The following is a 14,440-nucleotide window of genomic DNA, read 5'->3' as shown; positions in this document are numbered from 1 at the left end:
GAGACTCCGTCTCTAAAAACAACAACAACAACAACAACAACAACATCAACAACAAACCTTTAGTAGCTGATGAAAGATTCTGCCTCAGGCTTGGGCCTATTAACAAGAAAAACTAAAACAAAATTAGGCAAGGTGGTAAGTTTTGCTTTCTTTTAGTGGAATATTAGGATATGCAGCAAATAGTAGCAGGACCACAGAGCGAAAAGGGTCAAAAGACTTTTTAAAAATCCTGTTTGAGGTTTAGATCCATTTGATCTCAGTTTACCTGTTACCTTTGAGTAACAGGTAAACTGAGAGCTGAGTGAGGTGAGACTCTGTCAGTGTGGGGTTTGGGGGGCGGGGTTGGTGTTGGAACTCCTGTTTCAGTGGTTTTCAAATCCTGCAGATCCTCAGAATGGCTCCAGTTCCCACACCCCTAATGCTTTATTATGAAAAATTTCAAGCCTGCAGATAAAGAAAGTACAGTGAGCACCCGTATACCTACCATATGGATTCTACAATGAACATTTTAATATATCTGGTGGTTTTTTTTTTTTTTTTTTTTTTTTTTTTTTTTGATGGAGTCTTGCTCTGTTGCCCAGGCTGGAGTGCAGTGGTATGATCTCAGCTCACTGCAACTGCTGCCTCCTGGATTCAAGCAATTCTCCTGCCTCAGCCTCCTGAGTAGCTGGGACTACAGGTGCGGGCCACTATACCTGGCCAATTTTTGTATTTTTAGTAGAGACGGAGTTTTGCTAACAGGCCAGGCTGGTCTTGAACTCCTGACTTCAGACGATCTGCCTGCCTCAGTCTCTGAAAGTGCTGGGATTACAGGCATGAGGCACCATACCCAGCCTCATACCTGCCTTTTTTTTTTGAGACAGGGTCTCACTTTGTTACTCAGTTTATAGTGCAGTGGTGTGATCTCTGCAGCCTTGACCTCCTGGACTCAAGTGATCCTCTGGCCTCAGCTTGCCCAGTAGCTGGAGCTACAGGCATGTGGTACCATGCCCAGCTAATTTTTGTGTTTTTTGTAGAGATGGGTTTTTGCCATGTTGCCCAGGCTGGCCTGGAATTCTTGAGTTCAAGCAGTCTACCCACCTCGGCTTCCCAAAGTACTGGAATCTCTTTTTTTGGAATACATTTCAGAGTATGTGATAGACATTGGTACAGTTCAGTCCTAAACACTGAGTGTGCACATCATTAACTACAGTTTAATATTTGTTTTGTTTCTTGACCTTTTCCAGGGATTTTTTTCAAGATTAAATTCCAAGCACCATCATAGAGTTCCTGAGTTAGAAGGATGGGGCAGGCCCAGAAATCAGTACTTTGAAAAGCTCCCTAGTGCTTCTTGTGATGAATCGGGTTTGGGATCCTCTGCCCCAGGAAGTGCTTCTCGGTGACTTCATAGCTAATCCTCACCTGCAGTGCAGAGGTGGGCAGTTATCTTCAACTTGACCATAGAGCTCCATTTTTGGTTTTGCTGGAATCTTTTGTTTCAAACAGTGGTTATCAACCAGGGGCAGTTTTGTGCCTCGGGAGACACTGGACAATGTTTGGGATGGTTTGGTTATCACACCAGGGGTTATCTAATGATGAGAGATCAGGGATGCTGCTGAGTATCCTGTAATGCACCGGACAGCCCCACAAGATGGGGAGTTATTTGGACTGAAATGCTAATAGTGCTGAGGCTGAGAAACGTGTGTGTGTGTATATATATATATATATATTTTTTTTTTCTGCCTAAAAGAAAATCGCTTGCTCCAAATGACTCCAGACAAACCAAAAATAAAAATAAAAAGTAAAAAATAAAATGACAACATGAAATGAATTTTAAAGAGCCAAATGAGACCTTTAGAGACAGTCTCATCACTGCCTACCTGGTTTTCATCAAATACAGATTTATGCTCCAGAAAGTACCTAATTTATTAAAATAAACTGATTTCTGAAAGCTTATTAGATGGTCAGTAATCTCAAACTCTGCGCGAATTCACTTGAAAATGTAATGTTGCTGGTGGCCTTTAATTTCTTTTGATTTATCTTAAATATTATATCAAAGAAAAATAGAACATGATGCTTTGGGATGAATGTAATGAATGCAGAGCAGGATTCTTTTGCAGGTAGCTGTGTTCCAGGCCCTGTCCTGCAGGGTGGCAGGGATGTGCTGAGCTGGATGAGGGGAGACCACAGAGGGCTTCTCTTGGTAGTCGCTCCATGTAGAATTTTCTGAGTGTCTTGATGGGGTTATTTTTCACAAAGGTCTCACTTGACTCCATAATGAATGGCTTTACCCATCTCTTGATTAAGATGCATTTCTAGTAATGCTGTGACTACTTAGTCCACATTTTACTAGTTTTTAGGAAAACAATATGTACAATGGAGCAGAAAGAGAGCTTAAAAAAAAAAGGTCAGGTCTTTTCTTGAGGTGAAAGTGACGTGGGGAGCCAGTGGGCGACAGGATTTGCTCCGGCCCTCCTAGGGAGGAGGAAGATGAAGGTGAAAAGTGCTATTGGTCAACGCATTTCCTACTTGGTTGATTTCAGGGACCTGATGAGACATTATGGTGGTGAAAACAGACTGCTGGATTGCATTGGGTGGAACTGGGCTTAGTCTCTGGATGGGTGTCAGTTCACTTCATCTCTGTCATTGAGGAAAAATAATACCTGTATGGCTGTTGGAAGATTAAATGAGACTGTGAACGGGAACTGTGTGGATAAAATGTACCGTGTACTCCCAGTGCCAGAAGGTGCTCTTGTTACTTCTGGGTGTGGCGATGTGTGAAGACACCCATGCCTGCAGGGTGTGTGTGAGCTGCAGATAACCAGCAAGTCCTGCTGACGAGGCACCCTTCTTGGGAGTCTTGGCTCAGCTCCGGGGTTTAATTACGATGTATCCTTGGTCAAGTGGCTTAATGTCTCTGACCGTAATTTCTTTCATTTTTTCATATCTAAAATGAAAGAGGTACTTGGATATTCCTAAGGGTTCATCTTTAGGATTCTGTACTTCTGGTGTGGAGCTTTCTGGAAAAAGCCTTCTGGGAATCTGAAATGGCGGTAGTGATGGGTGTGGTAACAGCAGTGTGCATACACTTCCTTAGTAATTTCATGTAACAAACACAGTGTACTTACTGCCCCTAAGATCTTAAAAATACTCATTTTCAACTTTCATAACACCCTATAACTTAGGTACTGCTAGTATCCCCATTATACAGATGGGGAAATTGAGCCTCAGAGAGGTTGGTGATTTGCCGCAAGTCATAGCTGGGAAGTGGCAGACCTCGATGGCATGCAGGCACCCTGCCCTCTCTGGGATCTGAACGCTTGGCCACCTCCCCGCATGCACCACATGGGCTGTGGAGTTGGAGGCATTTGTGGGCTTCAAGAATGAGAGTTGGTGGCGAGTGTGTGTGAGGAACCGGAGGGGTCACTTCCCTGGGACTGGGATCGTGGAGGTTTTGATTTTGCTTTTCCCTTTTTAAACTGGGTGAGGTGTGAGCATGGGAACTCTATATGGAATGTGTCATTGGAGAGGGAGAGCAAGGACAATGAAGGTAGTCCCCAGGGAAATACGAGGAGCTGGCATTCAGTGTTCATGCAGAATTATCTGTTTTAATAATAATACAAATAATAACATTAATGTTATTTTTGGAGACAGAGTCTCACTCTGTTGCCCAGGCTGGGGGGTAGTGGCATGATCATAGCTCACTGTATCCTTGAACTCCTGGGCTCAAGCCATCCTCCCACCTCCCTCAGCCTCCCAAGTAGTTACCATGCATAACATCATGCCTTGATAAGTTTTAAAGTTTTTGTAGAGACTGGGTATCACTGTCTTGCCCAGGTTGGTCTCGAACTCCTGGCCTCAAGCAGTCCTCCCACCTCAGCCTCCCAAAGTGCTGGGATTAAAGGTGTGAGCCACCACACCCTGCCTAGGATTCTCTTTAGATGGGGAGCCCACCTGGGCGAGACGCCAGACACCTGGCTCTGGCATATGCACAGCGGTTTCACACGAGCATCTCTTACTCAGGTTTCAGAGTTCTGGTCAAAGCTTTAGATTTGCATCCACCCTTTGAGGTTTTTGGTTCTCACATGTTTGATAACCTGAAGCTTGTGGGTTTGATACGGGCAGTAAAGTGGGATTATTTCTGTTAGAGATCGTTATTCCCTCGAGACTTTTCTGGTCTGGAAAGGTGGGAGGCTTTACATTCATTAGCTGGAACCACCGTGTAGATCATTTGTTGGAAAAACTGTTAGGAAGAAGACAGATACTGCTATAGAGAGAAGGGCCAGATGAGCGAGAAGGCAAATGTACTTCATTCCTGTACCTGCAGGCTTACTAGGGACGGATGCCCCCAGGTTGAGATGTGTAGCCTCACTTGACTGCTCTAAATAAGGAGCGAGAGAGTGGTACGTGTGTTAACCATCAAGATTAAGCAAGCAAGAAAAAGACAAAGCCATTATTTAGTAACTGGTGGAGTGAGTTGGAGCCTGGGAGCTGCCCCAGGAAAACTGTTACTTCTTTGATCTTCCTGAAACCCTACCAGGAAGCGAGGGCAACAGTTCCCTACAGCAGCCCCGTCAAGCTTTTAAGAAAGCAGTTTCGGCCGGGCGCGGTGGCTCACGCCTGTAATCCCAGCACTTTGGGAGGCCGAGACGGGCGGATCACGAGGTCAGGAGATTGAGACCATGCTGGCTAACACGGTGAAACCCCGTCTCTACTAAAAAATACAAAAAAACTAGCCGGGCGAGGTGGCGGGCCCCTGTAGTCCCAGCTACTCGGGAGGCTGAGGCAGGAGAATGGCGGGAACCCGGGAGGCGGAGCTTGTAGTGAGCTGAGATCTGGCCACTGCACTCCAGCCTGGGCGACAGAGCGAGACTCCGTCTCAAAAAAAAAAAAAAAAAAAGCAAGCAGTTTTGTTGGGAGTGGGGAGAGGTAGAATTGGAAGGTGGTAGGGGGCTGGGGGGTATGAAATGTGAGGGCCGGAGTCCTCAGCATCAGAACTCCAGAAATAAAAAGTTGTCTGGGTCTTTGAAAGCCTCCTATGTGATAATGTTACAGTAATAGTGTTCTCTGCTACTTTCAATGAATAAAAAACCTAGGGTTTCTCAGCTACATTGTGCATTAAGGGACATTTGTGGTCTAGTTTTGGCACTTCATTTTTGTTTGGGAATATGCATTCCGAGTTTTAGACAACTAGCTTCCAAATGAAATTTTGGAACACAACCCATTTTTTAAAGCAGAGAATTTATTGTTATTTGTACAAAGGGACGTTTGAACACTTTAGGAAATCTGGATGCTGGAATTAACTCGGTCAAAACAAAGCGAAACACACAGAATCTCATATCTTTTCCTGCCCTGATGCTGAACTGCAGCCTTGATTTATGTTTTGTTTTTCCACTCTTGTTTCTGAACCTGTGTGGTGCAGGCTGAACCCTTGTCCCTGCTTCAGAGCACTTACCTTAATTATTATAGAAAAAAATTAAGAGTTGGCTGACTCTGTGCTGAACTTTCTGGTTTTCTTCCAGGCAGTTTCTCCATAACAAATGTGTTTTGCATAGAACTGAAATTGCCTATTTACCTCAGTGACACCATCCTTATAGTTGGTGGTAACTACCTAATCTAATAATCCCTCATTGTGCGTGATAGGGCTATTTATTGTATTTTAGAGTGAAATGATGCATTTTTTTTTTTTCATTTTAGAAAGGAATGGTACAGGAAATGATTGTAATCTAGGACTAAATGTAGTTTGCCATCTTTTTATTCTAATTGTTTGCTAATGAATTATTATTTTTTTTGGGCGGGGGATGGAGTCTTGCTCTTATCACCCAGACTGGAGTGCAATAGCATGATCTCAGCTCACTGCAACCCCTGCCTCCCGGGTTCAAGCGATTCTCCTGCCTCAGCCTCCTGAGTCACTGGGATTATAGGAGCCTGCCACAATGCCCTAATTTTTCTAATTTTTAGTAGAGACGGGGTTTCACCATGTTGGCCAGGCTGGGCTTGAACTCTTGATCTCGTGATCCACCCGCCTCTGCCTCCCAAAGTACTGGGATTACAGGCATGAGCCACCGTGCCCGGCCTTCTAATAAATATTCTTTTACACATTGAGATAGTACTGTTTATGCATTTGGTATGCTGCCTTTTAAATCTATAAGCATTTTCTTTTCTTAAAAAAAAGCTATGGGCCGGGTGCATTGGCTCACGCCTGTAATCCCAGCACTTTGGGGGGCTGAGACGAGTGGATCACCTGAGGTCAGGAGTTCAAGACCAGCCCGGCCAACATGGTGAAACCCTGTCCCTACTAAGAACACAAAAATTAGCCGGGCATGGTGGTGCATGCCTGTAGTCCCAGCTACTTGAGCGGCTGAGGCAGGAGAATTGCTTGAACCTGGGAAGCAGAGGTTGTAGTGAGTGGAGGTTGCAGTGAGCTAAGATTGCACCACTGCACTCCAGCCTGGGTGACAAGAGCAAGACTCTATCTCAAAAAAAAAAAAAAAAAAAAGCTTTGGTAAGCATTGTACATGATTGTGAAGCATCCCATTATGTGGATGTTCACTTAGTTCTTTGATACATATTTTTGTGTTCTTGGGCTGTTTCTGATATTTCTATATTACAAATAAGGTGATGGGAAGCAGTTTTATTCATCAATCATTCTTTTTAAATGTCCCTTCCGATCAGTTTCTGTTAATCAGTCAAAAGCATATACGTTCTTAGCAGGAACTTAAATTCTTAGTAGGTATCTTAACAGGTTAAGATTTCTAAGCGTAGAGACGGTACCTGTTTTGTTAACCGGTGACTTAATAGCAGTTAATACCAGTAAAGGCTCAGTAAATGTTTATTGACCGAATGAACATAAAAGATCAGTAATCATAAAGAATGTCCCAGTTAGTGGTATATATACAGGAAGGAAGTGCTGCAGTGGTTCACAATAACATGACAGTAACTAATTGTGTAATGATTTAGCACCAGGTACTGATCTAAATGATTTATACATTGTTACATAGGATTTTGGAAGGGGAGGGAGTATACCTCTAAATCAGTTCATACTGTGGGACGGAAGTAAGACTTTAAATTTAGGTGGGCTCAAAAAACAGAAACAAATCAGGGGCTGGGTGCGGTGGCTCACGCCTGTAATCCCAGCACTTTGGGAGACCGAGGTGGGTGGATCACAAGGTCAGGAGATTGGAACCATCCTGGCTAATAGAGTGAAACCCCGTCTCTACTAAAAATACAAAAAAATTAGCTGGGCGTGGTGGCGGGGCCTGTAGTCCCAGCTACTCAGGAGGCTGAGGCAGGAGAATGGCGTGCACCTGGGAGGCAGAGCTTGCAGTGAGCTGAGATAGCACCACTGCACTCCAGCCTGGGCGACAGAGTGAGACTCCGTCTCAAAAAAAAAAAAAAAAAAAAACGGAAACAAATCAAATGTTCATCAGCTGGTGAATGGATAAACAAAATGTGGTATATCCATACCGTGAAATACTATGCTGCCATAAAAGGGAATGAAGCATTCATACATATTGCAACACAGATGAACCTGGAAAACATTGTGGGAACTGAACGAATCCGGGCACAAAAGACCACATATTGTGTGATTACATGGAATGTTTGCAACGGGCAAATCCACAGAGGTGGAAAGTAGATTAGTGGTTGCATAGGGCTGGAAGAGGAAGGAAACGAGGACTAACTGCTAATGGGTACAGAATTTCTTTTTCCTCAAGTGATGAAATATTCTTAGATTGTGAGGATGCTTGGACGACTCTGGATATACTCAAAACTATTGTATACTTTAAATGGGTAAATTGCTTATAAATTATATCTAAATAAAACCATGAAAAATGGGGTGAGCTTTAACATTGTAGAAGGAAGGATTGGGGTGGTGGTGTATTAGTTTTTGAGGGCTGCCATAGCAAAACACCACAGACTGGGTGGCTTAAACAATAGATATTTATTTTCTCACAGTTCTGGAGGCTAGAAGTCTAAAATCAAGGTGTCAGCAGGTTTGGTTTTCCCTGAAGCCTCTCTCCTTGGCTTGCAGGTGGCCACCTGGCAACCTTCTCACTATGTCTTGTTGTTGTTTTTTTGTTTTGTTTTGCTTTTTTTTTTGAGACAGGGTCTTCATCTCTCACCTAGGCTGGAATGCAGTGGTATGATCATGGCTCATTGCAGCCTCAGCTTCCTGGGCTCAAGAGATCCTCCCACCCCATCCTCCAGAGTAGCTGGGACTACAGGTGTGTCCCGCAGTGCCCAGCTAACTTTTGTATTTTTGGTAGAGACTGGGTCTTCCTGTGTTGCCCAGCCTGATCTTGAATTCCTGGGCTCAAGTGATCCTCCCATCTCAGCCCCTCAACATGCTAGGATTGCAGGTGTGAGCCACTGCACCCAGCCTGGTCTTGTCTTTGGGCACAGATACCTCCTGGTGTCTCATTGCGTGTCCACATTTCCTCATCAGTCATATTGGATTAGAGCCCAGTGTAATGGCCTCATTTTAACTTAATCACTTCTTTAAAGTCCCAGTCACAGTCCCATTCTGGGTACTGAAGGTTAAGGCTCCAACGTGAATTCTGGGGGAACATGGTTCAAGCCAGTGAGAAAAATGGTTATCTGTTAAGAGTGAGAACTGATATGAGTGGCGATGCATCAGTGAAGGTGTGTGGGCCACAGATGTGACGCAGCAGGAGGTGTGCACGGAGCTATGGGATGGGGTCAGTGTGGAGGGCTGTGTGCCAGGCAGCAGTGTGGACTTGGTCGTCTACCCAGTGTGGGGGGTCATTCTGGGGGCTGAACCCAGGGTGACACTGTAAAACCATGCTTCAGGAAAATTCATCTCTGCGCCCTGCAGGATGGACTGAGGAAGGAAGAGGCTGGAGGGAAATGAGTGTGCAAGATCATGAGGCAATCTCAGGGCAAGTAAAAGGATTGGAGGCCTTGCAAAAGCAAAGTGAACCCAAGCTTCAGAACGGAGGCATCTGAGATGATGTCACAGTTTTGAACCTTATTTATAGAAGAAAGAGGGTGAAATGGGGAAATTTGATAAATGAAAATATAGGTCCCATTGTTGGTAAGATACATGAAGTGTCATTAATTCTGTATTTAGTATGCTTTTCTTTATTTTAAACAGCTTTCATAACTTACTTCCAAACTATATTTTTGCAACCAATTCTTTTTCTCTGTCTATTAAAAAGAGAATCTTTTATTTTACACTAATTAACTGCTGATTCTCCTAAGAGAGTTTTCAGGAACCTAAACCTCAGAGTTAGATGGAGACAAGTGTCTTTGTTAATCATTTATGTTAGGTCAGATTGTACAATTTGTAACAGATTTTACAGCTGGTTCTGTGATTAAGGGATGGGTAGGATTCCTGCTAATTAATATTTTGAGTTTTACTTTGTTTTTAACCATTGAAACATGAGGGATGTACTCTTTGGTTTGGGTAGATTTTGCTTACAGATATTGAAGTTTCAGTTGTTGAATTTCATACATATTTTATTTTGACTTTTAATCCTTTAAAACATTTGACTCTAACTCCATTGAGCTCTGTAGAACATCTGTTATCCATATCTTTTGCCAGAAAATAAAGCTTTGATTGAACGCCTTGCCAGCTAATTTAAAGCTTCCCGAGATGCAAAATACTGTGTAAAATGTCCTACCTGTTGTGTCAGCAGGGAGAAAATAAGATGAGATTTTCATATTTGCTTGTGGATCCATAAGAAACTTGGAAAGAATTCCTAAGAAACTAATGGTAGTGGTTCCCTGCAGGGTGGGGGCTCTGGATGTGGGTGTGGCGGGGGGTAGGAGAGACTGGCAGGTTGAGGAGCAGAGTGAGAGACGGATGTTTTTATGGTGTACATTCTGATACATATATTTTGAACTATTTGAATGTATTACTCATGTAGGAAAACAAACCTTTACTCTCCAAAAATATTAGGGAAAAACTTTCAAGTCCCTCGTTTTTAGCCTTTTCGTTGTTCTGATATTTCCACACAAGATAGACGGTCACATGTCTGATATATTTTTAAGTATCAACAAGGCTGTAAATTGACTTTCTTCACTATTTTCTATTCAAAAAAGTACTTTTGAATCCAAGAGAATTAGACGAATAATCTTGAAAAAGATTATGTTTTAGGGAAAAATATATTATTAATATGTTAGTTATCTAATGTTGTATAACAAATTGCCTCAAAATTTAGCATATGAAAACAATAAGCATTCATTATGTCACACATTCGTTCTTTCTTTTCAGTAAAAGTTAACCTGTTTCCATCTGAGTAGATTTCTCACTCTGTATCCTGCCAGTAATAATTTTGTACTGTTTCTGTGCCTTTCAGTCCAAGAGTCCAACCTGATGAGGTTCTGCTGGTGTAATTCTTTTAAAAGCGTTGCGGATGTCCTATGAATCTCATTGGAGTTCACTTTTTAAACATTGGACTTCTGTGGAGACTGCTGAGGGACAACACCCTTACTTCTTAGGGCCTTTGGTTTGCCAGTATTGTTCTCTGAGCCATTGCTTTGGATTTTTTCCTGACTTCTTAACAAAGGATTTTATAGGTGGGACTTTCAACACTCTGGAAATTGCCTTAGCTACATCAGCCATCTCCTTAGGTACATTTTCCATCTCCCGCACTATAGCAGGCAACAGCATTGCTAAACTTCCCATCAGGAAATAACAAAGAACTCCTTTTCCAGTTACCAGTAACATTTTCCTCTCTACACCATCATCCACAGCCTCCTGAAAGGCCCTCCAGGTTCTAGCTTTTCCAGGACTCTTCAGGGGTTTTCTAACTCTCTTTTTACAGTCTCTCTAGCTCCTGCCCATTGCCACATTCCAAAGTCACTCACACATTTTAGGATTTTTTTTTTTTTTCTTTTTAACAAGCATACCAATTCCAGTTACCAGAATCTTAGTTTTTGTTATATGTTGCAGTACAGATTGCCTCAAAGCTTAGTGGCTGAAAACAAGGAACATTACTGGCCAGGCACAGTGGCTCATGCCTGTAATCCCAGCACTTTGGGAGGCTGAGGCGGGCAGATCACCTGAGGTTGGGAGTTCGAGACCAGCTTGACCAACATGGAGAAACCCCATCTCCACTAAAAATACAAAATTAGCCGTGTGTGGTTGTGCATGCCTGTAGTCCCAGCTACTCAGGAGGCTAAGGCAGGAGAATCTCTTGAAGCCGGGAGGCAGGGGTTGCGGTGAGCTGAGATTGCACCATTGCACTCCAGCCTGGACTAAAGCGAAACTCCGTCTCCACACAAACCAACCAACCAACAAAAATGAGCATTTACTGTCACACATACTTCCTGGGGGTCAGAGATCCCAGAATGTCTCCGCTGGGTGAGTATGTCTCAGGTTCTCCTGAGGCTGCAATCATTATGCCCGCTAGGGCTTGGGTGGGACTGGAGCACCTGCTTTTAAGTTGCCTCACTCACATACCTGGCAAGTTAGTGCCGTTGCTGGCAGGAAGCCTGCGTTTCTTGCCAGATGGACTTCTCTGAGGGCTGTGTGAATGCCTTCACTACAGGGCAGCTGGCTGCCCTCAGGACACATGATTCAAGAGACCAGGGGAAAGCTGCAGTGTCTTTTTATCACATAGTCCCAGAAGTAACACTCTGTCATTTCTGCAATATCCTGTGGGTTACATGTCAGCATTATTCATTGTGAGAGGCGACTACTGGATGGTGAGTCCAGGAGGCAAGAATTATTGGGGGCTATCATGGAGGTTTGATAACATAATTGGTATGAAATTCAGATACACCTCAGACTTGATTGTGGCATACCGGTGTGTTGTAAAACTTGTAAGAATGGCTTCTCTTTAAAAGACAAGCAGTCCATCCAGTGTCTTATTCTTATGTTAAAGTGGGATTGCTATTTTGTTACCCTTGGGCCTCTATATACAAAGCCTCTCATAGTAATAGATCTAACTGGGTTGAAGTTTAGTATTATGTGTAGGCCCTCTGCTTTTATTAATGGATTTTACTTTTGTGAAAGGAACATATAAACTTCATTATTGCATTTTTGTATAAATGCAGCTGGGGACATGGTTTTTATTACTCAATATCCATTTTGTAAATATTTAGAGAACTTTTTTTTGCACCATAAATCAGTATAAATAGAAGCTTGGTTTCCATTGTTGCCCTGGCTATGAGGAAGCTGAGAGTGAAATTTGTCATTCAAGTGTGGCAGTTATGTTGATCCTACTGACTGGTGTATTTGTATTCACCTTTACTTGGTATTTTGCTATGAGATGTTCCAGTTTACTTGTGGGAAGAAAAGCCAGGTATTCTTGAATTCAACAAATATTTATTGAATTCCACTTACTGGCCAGACACCACTCCATGTGCCCTGGATCTGGCACTGGACAGATAGATAAGGTCCCCACTCGCTTACAGCTTCCAACCTGCTCATAAGAAAATACGTTAGCTTTTGCTCCATAATGTGCAAGAATTGGCCTCAGAGAAAACCTAATTCGTATATATTGCCGTTCTACCCATTCAAATTTTATTTCCTAATTCTTTTTTTTTTTTTTTTGAGATGGAGTCTCGCTCTGTCGCCCAGGCTGGAGTGCAGTGGCGCGATCTCGGCTCAGTACAACCTTTACCTTCCGGGTTCAAGCGATTCTCCTGCCTCAGCCTCCTCAGTAGCTGGGATTACAGATGCACGCCACCACACCTGACTAATTTTTTGTATTTTTAGTAGAGATGGGATTTCGCCATGTTGGCCAGGCTGGTCTTGAGTTCCTGACCTCAGGTGATCCACAGGCCTCGGACTTCCAAAGAGCTGGGATTATAGGCGTGAACCACCACGCCTGGCCATATTTCATAATTCTGTCTTTCCATAGAAAGAATTGGCTGGGGCAAATGTAACTAATGTGAGTTACCGATTTCAGAGAAAGCTTTTGGAAGTGGTTGATAGGCACTGAATGGGATGGGGTGATGAGTGGTTTAAAATTACACTTGAACCTTTGGATTCAAATGATTTCAAATGCATCTCAGAAAAGTGAAAGGTGAATGGGAGAACTGCATCCATTGAGAGCAAGGGCTTGTCCGCTAGGGCTGTGGCTTAAACTAAGTGGATATTCTTTCCTGGCAGTTCTACAGGCCAGAAGCCTGAGATCAAGGCGTCATGAGGGTTGGTTTCTCTGAGGCTCCCAGTCAGTCATCTTCTCCCTGTGTCTTTATTTTGTGTCTGCGTCCAAATTTCATTTTCCTTTTTTTTTTTTTTTTTTTTGAGATGGCGTCTCACTCTGTTGCCCAGGCTGGAGTACAGTGGTGCTATCTCAGGTCACTGCAACCGCCATCTCCCGAGCTCAAGTGACTCTCCTGCCTCAGCCTCCCGAGTAGCTGGGATTACAGGCATGTGCCGTCATGCCTGTAATTTTTGTATTTTTAGTAGAGACGGGGTTTCACCATGTTGGTCAGGCTGGTCTTGAACTCTTCACCTTGTGATCCGCTTGCCTCATCCTCCCAAAGTACTGGGATTACAGGCGTGAGCCGCTGCGCCCGGCCTAAATTTCCTTTTCTTAGAGGGTGGACTTTATCTGTGATTCTTGGTTAGCCTCACCTTCATTCTTCTTCCTTTTGATGTTACGGTCTTGCTTACTGCTTTGGGGATGGATTTATTGAAACTGTGTGTGACTGGTTTAGGGACCCAGTAGGAGGTTTTACTGTAAGTGTAAATTAACATGTGCCTTGGGGGGACCTTAAAAGTTTTTGTCATTGGGCCGTGAGATCTGAGTGCAGCTGGTAGAACCTCCTTGTTTTCTTTGGTATGAGAACTCCTGGGCTTTTGTTGGTTCCTCTCGTTTTCTCTGATGTATTACCCTTTCACATCACAGTGATATTATCCAGATAACACCCATAATTTTTTTTTTTTTTAAACGGAGTTTTGCTCTGTTGCCCAGGCTGGAGTGCAGTGATGCGATCTTGGCTCACTACAACCTTCACCTCCTGGTTCAAGTGATTCTCCTGCCTCAGCCTCCCAAATAGCTGGTAATAGCTGGTACTACAGGTGTGTGCCACCACGCCTGGCTAATTTTTGTATTTTTAGTAGAGATGGAGATTCGCCATGTTGGCCAGACGGGTCTTGAATTTCTGACGTCAATTGATCCACCCACCTTGGCTTCCCAAAATTCTGGGATTACAGGTGTGAGCCGATGCACCCAGCCACACCTGTGATTTATTTTATTGCGTTTGAGGTTTCAGACTTTGTCACTTGTTCTTTCGGTAGAAGATTTTTCACAGAAGTATGTTGTTTCAAAAGCAACCTTCAAATAGTAGACTTAGCTTGGATGAGAATCTAAAAGTCTTTGAGTCCAACAACCAAGCAGGTCCCCTGTCCAGGAAGTGCCTTCTAGCTGATGTTTGAGTATTCCTCCTGACAGGGAACTCACTACCTCCTGAAGCACCTTACTTCACCCTTGGTATAGTAACAGAGATGAAAATATCCTTCTCTAATTTGAGGTGAAAT

General features: G+C 43.4%; 1 protein-coding gene across 16 annotated transcripts in view; it reads left to right on the top strand.

The window, feature by feature from the left end:
* The window catches only part of NEDD4L (NEDD4 like E3 ubiquitin protein ligase), a 368,857-nt gene that overhangs the window by 31,919 nt on the left and 322,498 nt on the right, over positions 1 to 14,440 (top strand). The window lies entirely within an intron of this gene.

This window comes from Macaca fascicularis, chromosome 18 (assembly GCF_037993035.2).
Source record: "Macaca fascicularis isolate 582-1 chromosome 18, T2T-MFA8v1.1".
In the NCBI taxonomy this organism is placed as follows: Eukaryota; Metazoa; Chordata; class Mammalia; order Primates; family Cercopithecidae; genus Macaca; species Macaca fascicularis.
The sequence above is the reverse complement of the archived record's forward strand: the minus strand, read 5'-3'. Positions and strand labels throughout refer to the sequence as shown.